The sequence below is a fragment of the Typopeltis vanoorti genome, chromosome 11 (assembly GCF_054136105.1).
Source record: "Typopeltis vanoorti isolate ZY-2024b chromosome 11, IOZ_Tvanoo_1.0, whole genome shotgun sequence".
In the NCBI taxonomy this organism is placed as follows: Eukaryota; Metazoa; Arthropoda; class Arachnida; order Uropygi; family Thelyphonidae; genus Typopeltis; species Typopeltis vanoorti.
Window position 1 is genome coordinate 132,179,564 of NC_143559.1, and position 22,773 is coordinate 132,202,336.

Sequence of the window (22,773 nt, forward strand, 5' to 3'; positions counted from 1 at the left end):
CATTTGTTTCGTGTAACGATAATTAAAAAATATAATTCTTTCCATATTTTCAACAGTGACACTCATCATAATTCAGCCTTGTATCTATAATAAATAATTATATGCTATTTTAACAAAATAAAATAAGATTTACAAAAAAATAGTTCACCATGAACACGTGCCAATAATAAACGTTTCATATCTCACAGAAATAATGAGCGCAGGCATAAGATACACTGCCCAAGTGGCAGTGTATTTAATGACGTAACGTGCAACAACGACAAACGAATATATCGGCGTTAGATCGCAGTGCATTTATTTCATATAACGATAATTGAAAAAAAATTATTTTTTTCATATTTTCAACAGTGACACTCGTCATAATTCAGCCTTGTATCTATAATAATAAATAATTATATGTTATTTTAACAAAATAAAATAAGATTTAAAAAAAATAGTTCACCATGCACACGCACCAATAATAAACGTTTCATCTCACAGAAATAAGGCATGCAAGCATACTAAAAATACACTGCTGTTTGAGCAGTTACAGTTGGGAATGATTCAACCTGTGTAATAGTGGTTGTTTTATTTATATATTTGTCTTGTATGTAGGAGGGCAGATATTGGATTGTTATGTACTCATCATCAACTGGCTGGCTGAATATTTCTGCAATCATAGATTTTGGATTGTCAGAGTTTAGGCAAATGCAGTTTATGGTGAGCCCTCTGATGTCATATTATTACGGGCAACTCCAAGGAGTCCTTAGACTCATCAAGGGAGGCCCTAAACATCATGTCAAGAATTATTCAGCATTTGCACAGTATCTATCATACTTTGCTTTGAACTCATTCATAGTCATGGCACCCACAACAGACTCTGGCAGCTTATTCCACTCATTCACCACTCGCCAAGTAAAAAATCTAGTTCTAACACCCTTGCTAACTCTTGCTCAGTTTCCATGGATGGCCCCTAGTTCTTGCACCACCAGATTCTGAAAAATTTTCTCTGAGTTAATCTTGTAAAACCCCTCAGTAATTTGAATGTCTCAATCATATCACCCCTTTTCTGCCTATCAACCAATTTCTGTAACCCACAGATCTTCAACCTGTTCTTGTAAGGTTCATTCCATAGACTAGATATCATCTTGGTCACTCGCTTCTGGATCCTCTCTACCTCCTTTCCATAACAAAGATACTCTAGCACCCAGATCTGGGCACGGTAGTCAAGATGAGGTCTTATCAAGGCTCAATAAAGAGGAACAATAGCCCGCTTGTCTCTGCTCGTCAAAGTATTCTTCAGTAACCAAGTGATTGATCTGATGAGCTGATTTAACCACTTTTGCTATGTGCCCCTAAACTTCAACTCCCTATCCTCCAACACTCCCAAATCTCTAACTTTGTCAATTTCCTAGAGTACAGTTCCACCAACGTGGTATACTGCTGCTAATCTTTTCATCCAAAAATGCGTAACTTTACACTTTGCCACATTAAACTGACATCCATTCTCTTTAGACCAGTCTGCCAAAACTACCCACTGCTGTGTCATCTGGATACTGAAAGGTCTTGCCTTTGAAAGGTAGCCAGTTGATATAATGCATATAGACATTGAACAGAGAACAGCTCCCTGTGGAACAGGGAGTACTGTTACAGGTAACTCTGTACTATGGGGTGATCTGATGATGAATGTTATTTGTTTTCTTATTTGGAGGTAATTTTCAAATCATGTGTACAGATGCCCACTTATTCCAATGTGTTTTAGCTTTGCAAGAAGTGTTGCATGTTTTAGTGTATCAAATTCTGTAGACAGATCAATAAAGACCATGATAATTTTGTTTTTATCTAGGACAATGCTCAATAGACAGACCTATGGAATCCTAGAAGATATTTGTTACATTACTCTTCTGGAAATCATATGTGTTTTAGAAATGATATCAAATGTTTCTGTATATATAGTAGCAAGTTTTAAGAATGATCCTCCCCATAATTTGATTAATAACTGATAGTGTGGCTATAGGTCTGCAGTTGTTGACTGAATTTCTTTTCCCTTGTTTGTATTCTGGTGTGATTAGGAAGGTTGCTAATGTGTTGGGTATATGTCCAGTTTCAAAAATTTTATTTATTAAATTTTAGTATGATGAGACCTGGGCTAACCATGTGTTGCTTAATATCTTTGAACTTTATGGTATCGCTTCCTGGACCTTTGGTTGGATTTTTTTTTTAATGTGTGGATCCCAATCACAAAAAGTTATTAGTAAACCTACAGTACATTTGTACCATGGGTGGACTAAGGATTTTTCACCCCATTTTTATCAATTTTATATTTTTTTTTGTTTTATTTTTACATAGTCTAGAAACCTTGCTCTAGAGTTCCAAACAAATGAAATTTTTCAAGCCACTCAGCCCTCCAATAAGTGGGACAGTAGTCTCACACTGGGAGATGAACCTCATCTCCTACCTAAAGACAATTACAAACATCCATGCCCACAGTGGGATTCGAATCCATGACCTGTTGGTTAGAGAGCAAATAAGCTAACCACTGGCCAACCAAGAGAGCACGTCAATAATAATAATAATAGTAACTGTTATTATTATTTTATTATGTGATGCCCAAACACAAGTTATTATGAGATGAATTTTACTCAGATTTGTTATTTGAAACCCTTACAAAAATTTGTTGAACCGTTTCAACTGTCAGGACTACAAAGGGACAACATGTGAAAATTATATACTGCAATAACCCTGACTTAGGGGAATTCAATAAACTTTGAGATTTCGAAAACATACAAGATGTTATCTGTGGTTCAATTTTAATTCCTCCAATTGGCAAGAGTAATCATGTAGTATTGACTTGGAAGGTTGCAAAATTTGTGGATTTCTCTCTTAAGAAGGGGGGGTATATACAGAACTACAGGTTAGGTAATTATAACAAGCTTCAGAGTGAGCTTACAGCCATCCCATGGCAGAACATATTGCAGGGGAAAGATGTTAGCAGTGCATGGGATAAAATCAGCGGGTATTTGAGGAAGGAAATATCAGAATGTATTCCCATGGTCAGGAAGATAAACAAGATAGGTGTTAGATGGATGAGTAGTATCAGGCTTGATCTGCAAAAAAAGAAAATGTTACGGAGAATTTGCAAGGAGAAAGGTGATCAGTACAAGGCTCAAGCTAGGAAGATTACCAGCATAGTAAGAAAAGCTAAATCAGATTATGAGAAGACCTTAGCCAAGAAGTTCATGGGTAATCCCAAAGAGTTCTTCCACTATGTGGCAAGTAAAAGGATAAAAGGAATGACTTTGGAAGGATAACCTTAGTGGGTGCTTATGGTATTGAGGTGACCAATTCAGATGTAATAGTAGAGTTACTAAGTGATCACTTTTCAAAAGTCTATCACCCAAGTGAGGATATCTCTGTACCTATAGCAATAACTAATGTGAGAACTGAAGTTAATAAATCAGAAGTACTTAGTATAGTGCAGAATTTAAATGCAAACACTGCTGTAGGTTTAGACAGAATATCAGCTCGGGTGTTGCATGAATGTGCAAAGGAATTGTCAACGCCTCTTACTTGGTTATTTAACTTAAGTTTGAACTCTGGTATGGTCCGTAGGGAGTGGAAGGAAGGCAAAGTAGTTCTTTGGCATAAAGGTGGTTCTAAGACTGAGGTAGTTAATTACAGATCAATCACCATCTCCGGTGTGGTAGTAAAAGTATTGGAAAAGTGGGTTAAAAACAGAATTCAAGAATTGGTGGATCAGAATATCATACTCTATAGGGCCAACATGATTTTGTTAAAAGTTTATTTTGCACTTGGTTAGACTATAATAAATTTAGTTTAATCCTTTATCCAAGTGTGAGCAAACAAAGTTTGCGCCTGAAAATATCTTCAGGACTGAGGCAAGGTGGTGCATCTGTTGGCAAGTCATAGCAAAGGCGGACCAAGCTCTCATCACTCCTTGTCTCAGTATCTCCCACCATGCAAAGCACATCTCCTTGTGGACATGTATAATGCTATGCATTAAGGAAAGGATCACTACCCAGACTGGTTTCGACCTTTATTGAGGTCTCGTCAATGGGAGGCAGGCCCAGAAGTGGTGACACTAAGGCAGAAGCAATGGAGAGGTCATATTTACCTATATGAGTTGCCAACCAGTGTACCACCTTATTATTAAATTACTCTGGATTTAGAGAAAGATGTTGGAAGTTTATTTTGCACTTGGTTAGACTATAATAAATTTAGTTTAATCCTTTATCCAAGTGGGAGATACTGAGACAAGGAGTGATGAGAGCTTGGTCCGCCTTTGCTATGAGTTGCCAACAGATGCACCACCTTGCCTCAGTCCTGAAGATATTTTCAGGTGCAAACTTTGTTTGCTCACACTTGGATAAAGGATTAAACTAAATTTATTATGATTTTGTTAAAGGTCGATCCTGCCTTAGCAATTTATTAACTTTTTATAACTGAATGACATCTAAGTTGGACAAAGGAAATGGCTACACAATGGTACTTCTGGATTTTGCTAAGGCTTTTGACAGGATACCCCCATGGAATACTGTTTTGCAAATTGGAGCAGATGGGGATGGATACTAGGTGATATGGATTAAAGAATAGATCACAGAGAGAAATACCAGAAAGTGGTATATGGAGGAGCACAGTCCACGATGAGGTGGGTGACCAGTGGTGTGGCTCAGGGATCTGTGCTTGGTCAGTTATTGTTTAATTTGTACATTGATGATATAGGAAATGGCATGAAGGGTTCAGTTGTTTGCTGATGATGCAAAGTTGGGTAGCGCAATAAAAAATCAAGCTGATGTTGAGAGTTTGCAGGATGATTTAAATAAGCTGGCAAAATGGGCAAAAGGTAATGGATGTCAGTGCAATGTGAAAAAAGTGTAAAGTTATGCATTTTGAAATTAAAAGATTATCAGCTGTGTACTACATTGATGGCACGGTACTCCAAGAGATTGATGAGGCTAGGGACTTGGGGGTGTTGGTAGATAATGAGATGAAGTTCAGAGGACACATTGCTAAGGTGTCCAAGATTGCACATAGGATTACTTGGTTATTGAAGAACACACTAACATTCAGAGATAAAGAGGTTATTATTCTCCTTTATAAGGCATTGATTCTTCCACATTTGGATTACTGTGCTCAAGTCTGGTCACCTGGATTCATTGGAGATGGAGAGGTTGTGGAGAGGGCTCAGAGGAGAGTACTAAGTTGGTGAGTAATGTAAAAAATGCTCCCTACATTGATAGATTGAGAGCTTGCAGAGGTTGGTTGATAGGCAAAGAGAGGATATGACAGAAACATTTAAATAACTAAAAGGTTTTTATAAGTTGATACAGGGGAAATATTCCAGATGTGATAGTGATGGAAGAACTAGAGGTCATCCCTGGAAATTAAGGAAAAGTGTGGTTGTTTAACAAGAGCTTGAGAATGAGGTTTTTTGCCTGGAGGGTAGTGAATGAGTGGAATGCATTGCCTGACTCAGTTGCGAGTTCATCTGTAAATGAATTCAAGAAGAGATACGAGATATTGTTTTGATAGTTTAGGTTTCCCCCGCAATGAGTCTACTGACTCCATGGAGATACCCATAATAATAATTATAGTCAACTCTTTTTGCTAGTTGAAATTGAATGAAATTTTTTAGTCAAGATCTACACTGCTAATTTTGAATTCAATTTTGTCTAGAGATAAATCACCATCTACACCATAGAGTAACAGTTACAATTACAGAATAATTGTTTGAAAATACAATAACATTATCAAAAGTCTCTATGAATCCCTAATTATGTTGTCTGCATTTCAGGTAATGTTAGGTATTGTTACTGAAAACTTTAAAATGATATTTTGCAAGAAAATTATGATTTTAATGAATTATGACAGGAATACATAAAAAATTATCAATGAATTGTTTTTTTTTCCCGATCAGTTGCTTTTGCAATGAATGTCTTTTCAATTAATTATTTCTTTGATGAACTGTCATTTGGCAAACTCTCTTTCAAAAGTTGACATAAGAGGTTGTAGGATGATCTCTTTAACATGCATATCATAAGGATGTATGGCAGTCTGACATATGTGGTATTAAGCCTCCCAATGCAGAGAAAATAAGAGAAGTACAAGGAAGAAAGAAATGGCAAAGCATCATCAGTAAGGTCACGAGTCCTCAGACATGAGGAGATTGATAGAAGAGACCTTATTTTTAGGGCATAGTTAAGGAGACAATTGTTTAAGTGATAAAGCTCTATCACTTAGAAACAATTTCATTTACTTCAAATAAAGAGTGAGCAGGTGATGTGTAAAAGATACCAGTAACTACCTATATACCCTTATGATGGATGTGATTCAACCAGTACAGGCTACTCTGCCTTGCAGAATCATAGACTTGAGATCCATTATCCAGCTTTGAATGCATAAGCACTTGATACAGAAGTAGCAAGGAAAAATATATGTGCACCCCATTCAATAGTGTGCAAAGGAGATTTAATACTCTCTTGCATTTTTCTTTTAGTTGACAAATGTGTGCAAAGAATGCAAGATTTCTGTCAGATTAGTCAACCAGTGCTTGGCTTCTGCTGCTACCAGAATAACACTTTGTCCCATTCTTAATTCAGATCTGCACAAAGAGTGTGTTTTCAACATAAGTGTACACAGGCACTTTTTTCTGCTTTGCAAAATGATCACTCAGCAACTCAAAAATTTCTTTTGCTTCTATCACCATCCTACCATTGTTATTTTTCCTCTTACTTCTACATAAAAAAAATAATAATAAAAAATCTTTTGGATTTACTTTGGCCTGCTTAGCTAATTCTCTCTCATAAATCTGATTTGGTATTTCTTACCATACTAGTCACCCTTCTTGCTTGCATGTTGTACTGTTTATGAATATGCTGATCAACCTTTTACTTTATATCCTTTTTACTTTATATTCTCTCCACAGTGTTTTCTTTAAGTCTTGCTTTATATCTTTACTCATCCACCTTAATTTCCACTTGGTTTATCCTCCTGATCTGGAGTATAAAATCTAATATTCCTTCTCTCAACAATATTTGACCACCTCCCATCCCCTATTGACATTCTTTCCTTGTAGCTTCTCAAGCCATGGCATTGTACCAAGATGTACTATGATTTATACATTTAGTTATTCCATGAACTATTCTTTCTCATTATTTAAGAATATTCATTCTCCACCCTAATGAAACATTATCCTTGCCATAACAGTTAGTGAATATCGGAATATTGTTAGCTTAGTGGATGAGCTAGTGTAGTGAATTATGTATAATCACTCACTCACTCACACACACACACACACAAAGAGCCCTATATAAAGGTTGTAGCAAAAGAAAATTAATAAACTTTCATTCCAAAATAATGATTTATTTATTAAATTTCTACCATGGAAGCATTGTTACACCTGATATCTTGAAAATAAAATATTTAGTTATCATGGTGTAACATGAAAAATAAATAACATAAATAAAAACCCCTGCATAAAAGGAATAATTTAATTAATATAATATTCTTGCATCCAGTATAAATTGAGTAAAATGTAAAGGTCTATTGTTTAGTTAAGATAACAAAAGAAAAGAATGTATTAAGATGTATTATGACTAAACAAGGAATTTGTATTAAATAAGTAGCTAACTAAGAATTAATATAGTAATGCGATTAAGAATGAAAGAGTTAAGTACATAAGTGGAAAAGAATGAGTCATGGAATACGCTATGTGAGAGGCTACAGATTAAGCATTAAGTAGAATTCTGAGAAAGTGCTTTGAAAGGGCTTAATATAGAGGCTAACAAGAGAAATAACGGAATATCGCTTAGGGCCTGTACCCGGATAGAAACTTCGTTGCGAGTTGCCGATCAAAACGACGTATGGCGGCAAAATGCTACCCAATTGGTAGACAGATGGAAAACAAGTAGGAGGCGGGAAAAAGAAGTAAGAAAGGGCGCCGTTAGGGAAGCAGCTATAAAAGGGTTGGTAACCCCCCCCCCCCCTTCGAGGCTTTTTTCGAGGAGAGAGTAGGCTCCTTTGGGTTTTGGAGAAGACGTTTAGATAGTCAAGGAGGCTTGAGGCCTTATTGCCTGTTGTGAGAGGAGAAGAAACGTTTGGATAGTCGCGGTTGTTTTAGTTTGGTTTTCTAGTGGATTTCACGGTGTTCCTGAGTGGAGAGATATGGCTTATATCCTCATGCCACAACAAGGAATCGAAGGTGAGCGGGAAAGCTATTCCCGTATTCCTATGTAGAAAGCGAAATATGCCATAGAGTCATAGGAAGCTGTGAAAATATCGATGTCCTCGTTTCGGATAGTACAGCCGACCGCGCAGATGTTTATATAGCCCTGAATTGCAAGAAGTTATGCAAGCAAGTTTGTTCAGTAGAAGGTAAAGGCCCGTAAGTGAAGCTAAAGAAAGGTATTGTGAATTTTGTCTTATGTTAACTAGAAGTTGTTTGTGATAGGTACCATTGTCATAATATGGAACTGTTAAGGTGATTAGGGAGAAATTATAATAGGACTTTAGAATTTGATAGAGAGTGTTAAAAGTAAGCTAGCTAGTGTTGATAATTTGTGAATAATTAATTGTCCTAAGAATCTTGAGTGCCTACTATATTGTCAGAGGAAAGTTAATGACATAGTTGTGTGTTAATGAAGTAAATGGTTTTGTTAATAATGAGTTTGATTAGTGTGAATTGAGTAATTAAGTAGCCTGAGGAATTTGAATGCCTAGTGTTATGTGAAAATATCGGAATTGTCATAAGTATGTGCTAGAGTAGTTAATGATTTTGTTAGTGTACTTGAAGTTGAATAATCTAATAGTGTGTGGTAATAACTAAGATGAAAAGCCAAAAGGCTATTTTTTTCTGGCGAGGTTGATATAAGTTAAGGGGAGTTAAGTATAAGTTAAGTCTCGCGAGAAAAAAATAGCCTTTTGGCTTTTCATCTTAGTTAAACAATAAGGGATTTTTATCCCCTTAACTTATATCAACCTCGCCAGAAAAAAAATAGCCTTTTGGCTTTTCATCTTAGTAAACAATAAGGGATTTTTATCCCCTTAACTTATAGTGTGTGGTAATCTAATTTGTCCATGTTAAGTGAATTTATGTTTTGTATGAAATTTTGTGGCGGCATGATCGTAGTAACTTTTGTCGAATCATAGCCCAACTACTTGTGTTAAGCAAATTTTAGTAAGTAATTTAGTTCAGTGATTGATATGTATCATGCTTAGAGAAATAATAAACATTATGTCTAATGGTAAAATAGTTGTCTGATTTTGCTAATCCAATGCACCGTTTAGAAACATTCAAGCCTAATCACGCGGGGAATTAATGTAAAGAAACGGGAAGTTTAAGGAATTAATGTTGAGTAACAAGAAATAGTGTCACGACTGCAATAGTTACACTTTCAGATATTTGAGCTCCTTTTCTCTGTTTATGTATAAAATATCTTAAACTAAATATCCCAAAGGGTGCAGTTAAAATACAAATACTAGGGATACTACGGGGGATAATAACTCAGATATTAGTAGAAATTTTGGTGATGTCTTGAAAGTAGAAGTTAGAAGAATATAGACGAAGGCAATTTTAAGACAAACAAAATCGTAAGATAGGGACATAACAGCATCCTTGTAAGGTGATGCCCTTTATTATTACTAGAGATGCATGGTATAAGAAGAGACCAGATACTGTGGTAGTCTGCTCTAGGTACCACATGTTAACTAATTTACTGTCAACATTCTTGACATCCCACTAGGTATTCTACACACTCACCACTTTGCACAAAACATCTAGTTTGGCGTTTTGTTCACCTTTTCTACTTTTTGAAAAAAAAAAAAAAAATAATAATAATAAAAGGCTCAACAAATTATATGGAAATGCTATTTGGCAGGCAAAAAATGTGTTCAAAGATTCCCCATTTTATAAATGATATGTTCCAACAAGCTAATAAAAGTTTCATCAATTGATTAGTGATGCTGCAGTGTTTTCTTTAAAAAAGATTTCTGTTTAGAAATAATTAAATTTAATTTAATTTAAAGAAAATATAACTTTTTCTTTAAATTAAATAAGAGGTCTTCTATTTAGTTCTCTCTGCAGCTACTTGCTAGCTAGCAAAATGTACTTCCCACAGGCAAGTGTATCTGTCAAGTCCTGCATGTATGCATGCCTTAATTATCTCATATCTCACTCTTCCCTTTTCTTCCAAACTCTGCAAGATTGCATCCTCTTAATCTAATTTCAGAGCTCTTACACAGTTCTGATATAATTTTTGCTTTCCACCATACACAATTCATTAAAAATCCAGATGATCAGAAATGTGCAGTCTGCATGTTATCAGGTCAAGGCCTTATACAACAAAACCATCACATCATAATCTCTGTTAATCAGCTTATTTCAATATTATACAAATCCTCCAGTTGTCTCCACCATTTTTGCAATATTTCTCCTGACCTTCAACTTCCTATGTACCATTACTGCAAAATCTTGACTTCTTCCTTCAGCATAACCATTAGCAGAGCATGGGGAAATTCATCTGTAAACTCCGAAGATCAATAATTTTCATTTAGCTACATTAAACTATCATCTTCACTTAAATACATGTTCACCTTTTCACCTATTTGAGAAATGCCACATCAGCAAAGCAATTCAATTCCACTTCACCTGCAGACAACCAAATATATTAGTATTATTATTATTATTCAGGCCTCCATGGAGTCAAAAGACTCATCGTGGGAGGTCCTTCCTAAGAAACACAAGTCTATCAAGATTCATCGAGGAAGGTCCCTCCTAGGAAACACAAAATCTATCGTACCACTCCTTAAATGCATTGACCGTTCTCGCTTTCACCACTCTATCAGGCAATGCATTCCATGGTTCAATCACCCTCCATGCAAAAAAACCACTCCTCACCCTCTTTCTCAGTTTCCTACAATTCCTAATATTCCTACAATTGATTTGAAAGATTAACAAAAGATAAATTGTAATGGCTTGAGCACTAGCTCTATGGAACCTCACTGAAAGCAGCTCTCCTGTGCACATTTTTCTGATATCCATACCAGCTGTCAATTTAATCTATCAATCTGATATCTAAATCCATTTGATGCAACTTAAATACTGCTAATCACATGTGATTGAATAACACAAAATCACAGTATATGCAATTCCTTCATTAATTATCTCATAAAAATATTACAAGATATATTGTACAAGACCACTTTTAAACAAATAATGTGATTGAAAGTTTATATTTCACTTGGTTAGACTATAATAAATTTAGTTTAATCCTTTATCCAAGTGTGAGCAAACAAAAAATTTGCACCTGAAAATATCTTCAGGACTGAATATGGTGTTGTACTACCTTACCGGGGTAGGTAGTACAACACTAGGTAACTCGTAGCAAAGGTGGAGCAAGATACAAACACTCCTATCCCAGTATCTCCCTACCCCGGTAAGGTAATATAACGCCATATTCAGTCCTGAAGATATTTTCAGGTGCAAATTTTGTTTGCTCACACTTGGATAAAGGATTAAACTAAATTTATTATAGTCTAACCAAGTGAAAAATAAACTTTCAACATCTTTCTCTAAATCCAGAGTAATTTAATAAAAAAAGGTGGCACACCTTTTGGCAACTCCTATAGGTAAAGATGACCTCGCTATTGCTTCTGCCTGGTATCTCCAACTCTGGGCCTGGCTCCCACTGAAGAGACCTCAATAAAGGTCGAAACTAGTCTGGGTAGTTGCCAATCCCTTAATGCATAACATTATACATATCTGCAAGGAGATGTGTTTTGCATTATGGGAAATACTGGGATAAGAGTGCTGGTCGCTTGCTCCACCTTTGCTACAAGTTGCCTGCTGTTGTACTACCTACTCCGGTAATGTAGTACAACACTATATTCAGTCCTGAATATAGTGTTGTACTACATTTGCACCTGAAGATATTTTCAGGTGCAAATTTTCTTTGCTCACACTTGGATAAAGGATTAAACTAAATTTATTATTAAATAATGTGATTATCCATAATCTATTATTATTATGTGACAACTCCAAGGACTCATCAGGAGGGCACTCTACTCTACTCTACTACACAAATTTCACCATCTCTCCTACTACTTAATACTCCCACTACACAGAACTACTATCAATGCCATCTACCATCCAACACCACCAACAACAGCAGCAGTAATTTTTGTCTGTAAACTGCATGTGCTCTGATGGCCAATTTGCCTGTATGCAGGATGAAAAACCAAGTTTCCAGAAGGGAAAAAACCTTCCACCTCTCTGTGAAATTGGCTAACTCACCTTCAACTGAAAAAGCCTATATAAATGTTCCACTCATCAGAATGAGAATCAAATTTTTCCAATCGAAGCGCACAATGTACTGTCTTTCTTCCAACTGCGCTATGGTTATGGAGGCACTTGAATTCTTAAATGAGCCCTTAAAAGACAACAAAAACTAAGTATTATATGAAGTTGGTTTAATACTTAGTTTAACTTCATAATTTAGGTTTAAAAAGTTATCTAAAATTAAAACTGAAATTTTAGATTTTGGGAAAGAGTTGTTTCTTACCACTCAATATTAGCCAAATGTAAGTGCTCTTACAGTCAGGTCCTCAATGGCTATTGTTTATAAATGCACTTTTTCCTAATCTGAAATAAGAAACAGGTTTAGTTATCAAATCTTTTTCTAACAGGGGTTAACTTATCAGTAATACCATTAACAAAAGTACAATGACAAATCAGTAACAAAACAAGAAAGCTCAGAAATTCAAAGATTTGAGAATGAGGACAATTATTAAAATCACCAACTTTATGGAAAATCAATTAAATAACATAATTTATCAAATGCAATGCCAACAAGGCTGTAATACCATACCTTGTTTATTATGGAATGCTTTCACAGAGGGCACTGAACATTTCAAAAACTGTAATACAATCCAAGTGATATACAGAAGTATGACAAAATGTTAAGCCTACATATATTATTATTCAGGCCTCCATGGAGTCAAAAGACTCATTGTGGGAGGTCCTTCCTAGGAAAGTCTATCATACCACTCCTTGAACTCATATAAAACAGTTTTTATAAATGCAATAGAACAAAGAGGATAATGCTAGACTGGAGAGAGTAACAGCAAACAATTGTGATATAAGTTGCAAGAATATCTGAACAGGAGGTAATGGAGGAAAGATCTGGGGAGGTTGATGGGGAGTTATGGATTGAAGGGCGCATCACAAAAATTGTGACAGTTTGCTCATAGAATTGTGGACATAATGAGAGGGGTGGAGGGAGAGAGACTGACAGGTAGGAATATGATACAGTAGTACCATTATACAGGGCAGTAGAGTGTAATCACTTTGGACATGGATCAGATTACAAGTAAAAAGAGAGTATGGACCATGTCAATAATACCAAAGTGCAGGGGGCTTCAGAAAATTGGTAACACATGTGTGCATGCACACACACACATAATACAGAAGAAAAGGCAAAGAAATTTTGAACTGATAGAGAGGTTTATTAAAATTTAATTATTATTGGGTTACAAAAAGATAAACAAATTCACAATACAGTTTAGATGATCATCTTATATCTTATTTCTAATCTTACATTAGTTCATGCTCACATGAGAAAAAGTTTATTGTTATTATTATAACTCCAGGGAGTCCAAGGACTCATTGAGGGAGGGTACCTGCTCTACAACTCTGTCTCCACTATTCAATCACCAACTGGCCGCAACTACACCAATGCCATCTACCGCCAACCACCACTGTTTATGTGTGCATTACTACTCAACTATTTGCTCAGAAAGTGGTGAATGCGTTGGTTGTCAAAGGAGGTTAAGCATGGTTAGCATGGGTCTCCCACAACATCTGATTTTGTGGATATGCCCAAGAAAGTAGTAATAATTTCCAGCGAGTCCAGACTCATTGCAAAACACCCATAGTAACCATTATTCACACAATATCTCATACCTCTCCTTAAACTTATCAACTTTTTCAGTCTATTAAACTCATTCACAACCTCCTTAGCAAAAGATTTAGACCTCACGTACTTGCTAATCACACTATTACAGTTTCCTGGGGGTGATTCACTGTTCTCTTCTTGTCAATGTATACTTGAAAAAAAAAATGTTTTGCATCAATCCTATATAACTGCTTTAGTAACTTATTTTTTATTATATCCGCTCTTTTCCATCTATCAACCATTTTTGTAACTCAGAAACCTTTGATCTACTTTCATAAGGAAAATTCCAGCATTTCATAGGCTTGCCACTATCTTGATCATTTGCCTCTTGATTCTTTCTACAAGGTTACTTAAGGATGAAGTCAAGATTATTTCATGTACTGGTGACTGGCAGTCATACAATGATGACCGTGCATGTTTTCCAGCTACAAATGATCTGGCTTTCCATAAACAGCTAATTTTAAACTGAATGCTTAATACATTATTCAGGGCCAGATGAAAATTGTTAGCAGGTTACATCATGTCCTTGAGATGCAAGTTAGACATCAGTGGTATATGGGACATTGATCAGGCCCCATCTCAATTACTATGCATATCTAGTCAAAGAATACCTTGGAGATAAGAGAATGTTTCGGAAATTGAGAGGCACACAAACTTTCTGGACTGCAGAAACTGAGCAAATGTGCATTTCAGAGCTTGCTAGGTAAGAGAGAGAGAGAGAGAGAGAGAGAGAGAGAGAGAGAGAGAGAGAGAGAGAGAGAGAAGGGATGATAATTGAGACCTATATACTGATGAGAAGCATTATGTGATTTTTTTTTTATATGGGCAGAAAGCAGTGAACAAGGTTACTATAGTCTGTAATTATAGCTCAAGCTGATATATATCATGTCTGTTAACTATACGTATTCTTTTGGCCAGTTTGCCAGCTGTTTACAAGATAAGAAAAAAGTGCAGCTTCTGCAAAGTCAGAAACTCATCGTGGGAGGTACATACTATTGCACACAATACCCATCCAACAGTGCCTTAAACTGATTCAATGTATCTACAAGCACAACATACTCAGGCACTGCATTCCATTCACCAACCACTTTTCTCCTCACTCCTCTGCTCACATCCTCCTTATACAGTTTTCAGTGATGGCCTCTTGTTCTACCCCCTCCCCTATTCAATGAAAAATCTCTTCTAAGTCAACCTAATAACAACCCCTGACAAGATTATATGTTTCAATCATATCCTGCCCCATTCCTCCTATCTCTCCTCATACTCCGCATTGCAAAGACCACTGACCACCTTTGTGAATCTTCCCAGGACCCTTTCCAACATATCCTCATCACCATGGAAACCCAGTGACCATAATCTATGAGGTATCCTTGCAAATGTGAATGACAAGAATGTGTAGTTATAATTATGTAAATTATAATGTATTGTTTATCCTAGATTAACAATGTCATTTGGCTGTAACAAGCTGCTGGGCCTAATACATATCAGGAAGTATATTAAAAATAATCAACCTTTCAGTTTTTGCAAGGTCTTTTCTGCTTATCCAAATTTTTTCTAAAACTTTAATACTTAAAGCAACATTTCCCAAACTGTGGGCTGTGGCCCCCTTGGGGGCTGTAGGTTTTGTTGAGGGGGGGGCATGAAATAATGAAAACAAATTTAAAATCTTTTAAGACTAAGTAGATTTTTTTTTTATCTTAAAACAAATGTATTTAATTTTTACTATTTATTATTTCTTTTTTGTTATTTTTACATTCATGTTGGTTCACAAATTTTGCTTCCTGCGTATTTCGGTGCTTAATGAATATTAGTAAATATATGCTTATTCATATAAGTTTCATTTCAAAGCAGAAATCTAAGAATTGTAATTTCAAATATTTCACCTGATATTGGTGTAGCAGTATTGAAACACATTCCATCACATTAAATTGTTATTAAACTTCTTTTATGTTTTTAATTCTTTCTTTATTACTAATCGTTTTATGTTTCATGTGCTTATACTGCAAATGCACAATAACAATACATCTATCTATATAAAATATAAGTTTTTCCGTTATTAATTTTGTATCGATATAAAATATGAGATAATGTGCCATATCAAATGTGTATGCAAGATGCTAAAATGTAATATTTCCATTTGATTTTTGCAATATTCACTGTGTATGTTTTGTATTGAATATAAATACAATAAATATTATAATAATATATGTATGTATTATGATTTTTTTTCAAGGGGGACCGTGAAATATTTTAATTTTTCCAAAGGGGGCCTGACATCCAGTAGTTTGGGAAGCACTGGTATGTATGCCACTCTTATGCATACATACCAATACAGTGGCCAATCCAGAAAGGCAACTATTCTACCCTTAGCCTTTCTAAAATTCAAACAAATAAAAATCTGAATTTTCTATCAAATAATAATAATAATAACCCATCTATAGAAGTACATAAAATATTTTATATTTCATATTTTCTTTAATGAGCAAAGTTAAGAGATATAGGTCAGTTCAGTAGTTTCTCTAGCCCTTTCAGGTAAATTAATTCAAAAGTCCTAACTATTTATAGTTTAAGAATTTAGAAAAAAAAATCCATAGCTAGCATGAAGCATAGAACTTTTCCTAACAAAACATCACCTTCAACATCAGCAATTAATTAGCAAATTAGTGGAAAAGGGAACAGTGATAAAACAAATGAAAGGAAAAAACTAGTTATACAACAATTTGTATATATCAGAGAAGAAATGCTATCACAAAAAAAGTCCAAACATGAGCTAGAAGTGATTGGCAGTGCTTAATAGACAGAACAGTTCAAAAATTAGTAAGAAAACAATTCCCCCCCCCCCCACAGAAAATTCATATATTTTAAGCTTTTCTGATGATGCCAAAAGAAAGTATGAGCTTTTTTTTTTTTTTTTATTATTATTACTATTATTATTACCACCCCAAGACCTCATGGAGTCAAAGACTCATCTGGGAGGTCCTTTTATCACACACACAGCTCATCATACCATGCTTTAAACACATTCAAACTCTTTGCAGACACCACATTCTCAGGCAAGGCATTCCAATCATTCACAACTCTGCACGAAAAAAACCTGCCACTCACTCCCCTACTCACACCCTCTCTATACAGTTTCCAGGGATGACCTATGGTTCTCCTCTGATCTTTCACTATTCTCTGTAAAACTTCTCCAGCATTGATCCTATAACAACCCCCCACCAACCCGTAGATCTCCATCACATCTACCCTCCTCCCCCTGTCCACCAGACCCTGCAAACTACATCTTCTCAATCCTTCCTCATACTCGACATTCCAGAGGTCAGAAACCACCTTAGTCAGTGTCCTCTGGACCCAATGCAAGAATCAATGTCTAGCATGTAACAGTGACTTTTCTTTGCATGAACTAATGGCTTACATGGATAATGAGTGTTATAATCACTGCAGGAAATTTTAACACTGAAAACTCTCAAGTACTAGGGTAGAAAACATGAATAATACCATAATTAAAAAAGGTACGATCACTCATATTGAAATTTACAACATGGGATAAATGTTGCTCAACAAAGATAATCCTTTTATTATTATTATTATTCGTGACACCTCCAAAGAGTCTGAAGACTCATCGCAGGAGGACACCTCCCGCGATGAGTCTTCAGAATATGAAAATGAGAAGAGGAGACAGTATTATAGCTGCAAATTACTAAAAATGTTGAACATTTATGTGGCCAGAACAGGTAAATCTATCCTCTAATAGAGAATATACTTCCAACTGGCAATCAATATTTGCACTAGTTGACAAGAAAATATTCTTGTAGAATATATAGAGAACATATGGTTTATGTAAAGAGCTTTTGTATCAAGAAAATTCACTTGATTTGTTCAGACTTGACTTTTTTTTTTTAATAGGATACTTTAAAGTGTTATCCCAATATTCAAACAAACACAAAGATAACCTTTCAGTGGTTGAAATGATACTATATCAAAAGAAACACTGAAATACCAGCCACTGAACATGATATTTTGAATTTCATTCTGAACAAACCTAGAATTAATAAACTTAGTGAGATGTGGTTAATTTATGCTTAAAATCAAACCTTAATGTAATCAAGACTCACTGTCACAAACAAAGCACATCAAACTAAGCCTTAAAGTCATTCATCACTTAGTCATTCAGGCTATGCATTCTAGGATTATGTAAAATGAATAAGTTTTTCAAACTTATTCATTTTACAAGGATCTGCAAAATATTTTTGCAGATCCTAGTTTTTTTTTATTGAATTATAATATAAATTAAGAATGAAATAAATTTTAAAAAATATCATCATATTCCTGATATATACTCTCAAGTGGTATACAGGATATGATACCACATGAAAAATTACATCATTACCAACTTCCTATCTACAATTTTCCTCCAAATCAGTCTGTTACCTTCAAGACTCCAAACAATATCAGATCTTATATTTCTAAGGCACATTTTACTGTATCAATCCACCTATATCTTGGTCTTCCTCTGGATCTTTTCCTACCAACCTGGCAGAGAACACTAATTTTGCTAATCTTTCTTCTCCCATTCTGATTAAGTAACCATACCACCTGAGATTAGTTCTGCTAGCATATTCCTGGATGCTGACAATGTCAAGTTCTTTCCTAATATCCTCATTTTTTAATATATGCCATCTGTTCATGCCCCTAATCTTTCTCAGGACTCTCATATCTGCAGTTTCTAGTCTTTTGTCAAGTGTTTTACTTCTGACCCAGCTGTCAGATCCATAAGTTGAAATGGGTTTGACTATGTTTAGTTTTTTTTTGTAACCTAAATTAACTATATACAGTTAATTTAGGTTTGACTAAATTAACTGTATACACTCTTGTATACAGTTAATTTAGTGTTGCCAATAATTTTTCTCTTATTCCATATAAATTTATTCAGTTGGCTTCCTACCATACCAGCTTTGTTGATTCTGTTGTCTATTTCCATATTTAATTTACCATCGTCACTAAAAATGGTGCCAAAGTAGCTGAAATATTTTACTTATTATTATGACTACTCCAAGACCTCATGGAGTCAAAGACTCATCTGGGAGGTCCTTTTATTACACACACACAGCTCATCATACCGCATCTTAAACACACTTAAACTCCTTGCCGACATGACACTCTTGGGCAAGGCACATTCCAATTATACTTGTTATATAGTTTCTCTATTCACAATGCAGTTGATATTTTCAATGCTTCTGCCCATTTTCATTGTCTTGTTATTGCTGACCTTCATACTAAATCTATTACAAGAGTTATTCAATTTAGTCAAGGGAATCTTGCAGACTTGTACTGGATTTATTTAGAAGTATAACATCATCTGCATAAAGTAAAGAGCCAAGATTAACATTTCCAATTCTGATATCAGGTTTAATACCACTTTCCTTCATAATGTGATCCATATAGATAATAAATAACAGAGGGGATAATGTACATCCTTGTCTGACACCAGATTTAACATAAAACCATCTTCCTGTACTTCCTTCAATTCTAACTGCTGAATTACAACTCAAGTCTTTTGAATAAAGGCTAAGTATTGCTTGATATAAATGCTCCATTGTCATCATACCACTGTAGCATTTTGAATAGCTTCTCTCTTGGCACCTTATCATATGCTTTTTCCAGATCTACAAAACTTAAATACAGATCTTTGTTATATTCCCATGATTTCTCAACTATCTGTCATAAAGTGAAAATCTGATCCTGACAGTTTCTATTTAGCCTGAATCCAGCTTGTTCTTCACCAAGCTTCTCTTCCACAATCCTTTTCAACCATTTCTCAAGTATACTTGCATATATCTTACCAGGAACACTCAGCAGAGAAATACCTCTGTAAGTATCACATTCAGTTTTATTTCCCTTTTTATATATGGGTACTATGAGAACTGTACTCCAATCATCTGGAATTCGTCCCTGTATCCAGGCCTTCTGAACCATGCAATGCAGCTACTGTAATACTTCTATACCTCCATACTTGAGCATTTCTGGTCGAATATCATCTACTCCTGCTGCCTTTTCACATTTTAGGCCTTTGATGGTTTTTTCTACTTAAAGTATGGATATGTATTCCTGACTGCATGCCTAGTTCAGTGTTTTTTTACCACTGTGCTGTCATCACTGCTTGTTCCATTTAGCAATTTTTTCGAAGTAATTACTCATTACTTCATGTCATCTTTATCGTCTCTAATTCCTTTTACAGCACTCTTTCCTCCATTTCTAAGCTTCTTCAGCAACCTCCAGAATATCTTGCCACCTTCTTAATATTTATTTTCTAATGTTCTTACCAAAGTCCTCCCATGACTTTTGTTTAGCTAGTTTTACACGGTGTTTAGTTTTCTTACATTTGTCTCTGTATTCTCTAAGAGCACAAGCTGACTTATTTGCTAGGAACTTTTGATATGCTTTCTTCTTTTCTTTCACTGCCTCTTTAACTTCCTGTGTTCACCATGGAGTTCTGATTTTTCTATCCTTACAGACAATCTCATCACATGCCTCTCTGGCTAAATCAATTAATGTTTTCTTCAGGGCTTGCCACTGAATCTCCAAGATTTGGTTCCCATTCTCAAACTCTTTCATTTTTACTTCAATAATGTTTATGTATTTTAGTCTACAGTTCACATCTGAGAGCTGCTCAACTTTTGTTCACTTTAAAACTTTCTTACATGTTCTTCTTTTCGATATGAAATTCAATTTTATCCTGCTCAAGACTAAATGGCGATCACTTCCAATTTCAAATCCTCTGTACACTCTGGTGCAGAACACCAGAGTGTACAGAGGATTTGAAATTGGAAGCATCACTATCAACAATAACATAGTCAATGAGACTTTTCTTATTCCTTGCCTCTTCTTTCCATGTGAATTTGTGCACAATTTTATGTTGGAACATTGTGTTAGTAATAACCAGCCCATGCCCTAGCAGAAATCTAACAGGCATTTGCCATTATTATTAGCTTTGCTCTTTTCTCCAAATTTTCTCAAAATATTTTTGTATGTCTGACAATCATTTTCTACTCTGCTATTTAGATCCCCAACCAGGACCAACTTTTCCCTTTTCATTGTGTCAGTCGCTTTTTCTGAACCATCAAAAAATTCCTCCTTTTCTACCTTAGTAGAACCTTCTCTGGGACCACAGGTACAAATAAGTCTCATCGTCCAGTTTTCCATTCTGATATTTGCCCACATCACTCTACTTGAGACTGCCTGCCATTCAAGATTAGCCTCATATTTAGTGTTGAATACTATGACTACTACTTTTCCTTGATTGTCATTTCCTGAATATAACATTTTGTATTTATTGCTCAGAAAGGTCTCGCCAATTTTGTCTTTTTTTGTTTCAGTCACTCCTATTATGTCGATCTGTTACTTATTTAATTCCTTAGCTAGCTCCATTTCTTTGCCATTCGGGCTTCTTATGTTCATAGTGTCAATATTGAAATCTGGATGTTGAGTTAGGGTGTGTTTTCAGATTTGTTCCAGTAGCTGACTTTTCGCTGTTCACCCTGGTTACCTGGCGAAAACAATGGGAGCCTTGTTTAACCAGGCAATGCCCCAGCAGCCGGCATTAAATTCTGTCATGTTGTATCATCATTTTTTATTTTTGTTTAAGCCAATAAGAATACAATTTGATCGGCTAAATCCCAAATTGCCAGTCCATCCTCGTTCGTTCAGTATCCAGGTAAATACCTAACAGGGTGCACGACGAGAAGGCGAAGATTGGACATTAGGTCAGAAGCCCTGATCGGTTCTCCACATTCCTTTAAAGGCTATGTGGAGGTCTCCTCTCAGTTATATAGCTTTGACAGTTAAAAAAATATAAGAAATATTAAAATCCTATAAAGAATTTATCAATCTTTTAAAATTAGTCTGAAACTGCCACTATGCCAATAATATATACTTTTTTTTCCCCATACGTTGTATAACTGCATAAAAAAGACACAAAGTATATTAATGCAAATCATTATTACTATTTAAAACCCACAAGAAAGTTTTTGATTAAAATAGCTTGATGGCAATAGTGCTGCACTTTTTCAGAGCCTGCCTGGTTAGTTAGCATACTCACTCTCCAACCAACAGGTCATGGGCTTGAATCCTGTTGTAGGCATGGATGTTTGTGATTGTCTTACTTTGTGTACTGCTATAACATTTGATATAGTAGTATGATCTTTGCTAACTTAGCATCATTAAAACCATAAATCATCATTACTTCTTTAGATACTACTACATTAGTCTACAAACTACCATGAACAATAATTATAGTTCCAAGTAGGCTACATATGAGCTTCTGTGCACAGATTTGGTCAATTGGTTTTCAAAAGAATGAAGAGATATTAGAAAGAGTCCAGAAGCAATTGACTTAGGTAATTTCTGGTCTCTGGAATGTTGAGTATGAATTGAGAATATGAAATTTGCAGTGTTTAGTGGAGAGGGAAAAGGGGTGATATGATAGTGTTGTAGAGGTTTTTAATAAAATGTTGTGAAATGGGGGAGGGAGGAGAACAAGGAGTCATCCCTGGAAGCTTTACAAGAAGGGTGTGTGTGTGTGTGTGTGTGTGTGTGTGTGTGTGTGTGTGTGCGCGCAAGGTGCATGATATCTGCAGAGATTTTGAATGAATTTAAGGCAGGGTATGGTGAGCTGTGGGTGTGTATGACAAAGGGACCTTCAGCAATAAGTCTTTGACTTCATGGGAGGGGGGTCTTTGGATAATAATATTATTCATCTGTTGCCACTGAAGGTAAAATTTCAATTGGTGGTTATTTTCTGGTTATGGTGATAGCATGTAATGTT

General features: G+C 35.4%; 1 long non-coding RNA gene across 1 annotated transcript in view; it reads right to left on the reverse strand.

Annotated features, from left to right (window-relative positions):
• LOC150102054 (uncharacterized) overlaps positions 1-22,773 on the reverse strand; it is a 112,686-nt gene that overhangs the window by 86,193 nt on the left and 3,720 nt on the right. Inside the window, exon 2 of the long non-coding RNA XR_016549037.1 lies at positions 12,558-12,637. This is a non-coding gene — a long non-coding RNA (uncharacterized LOC150102054). The remainder of the gene's footprint in view (positions 1-12,557; positions 12,638-22,773) is intronic.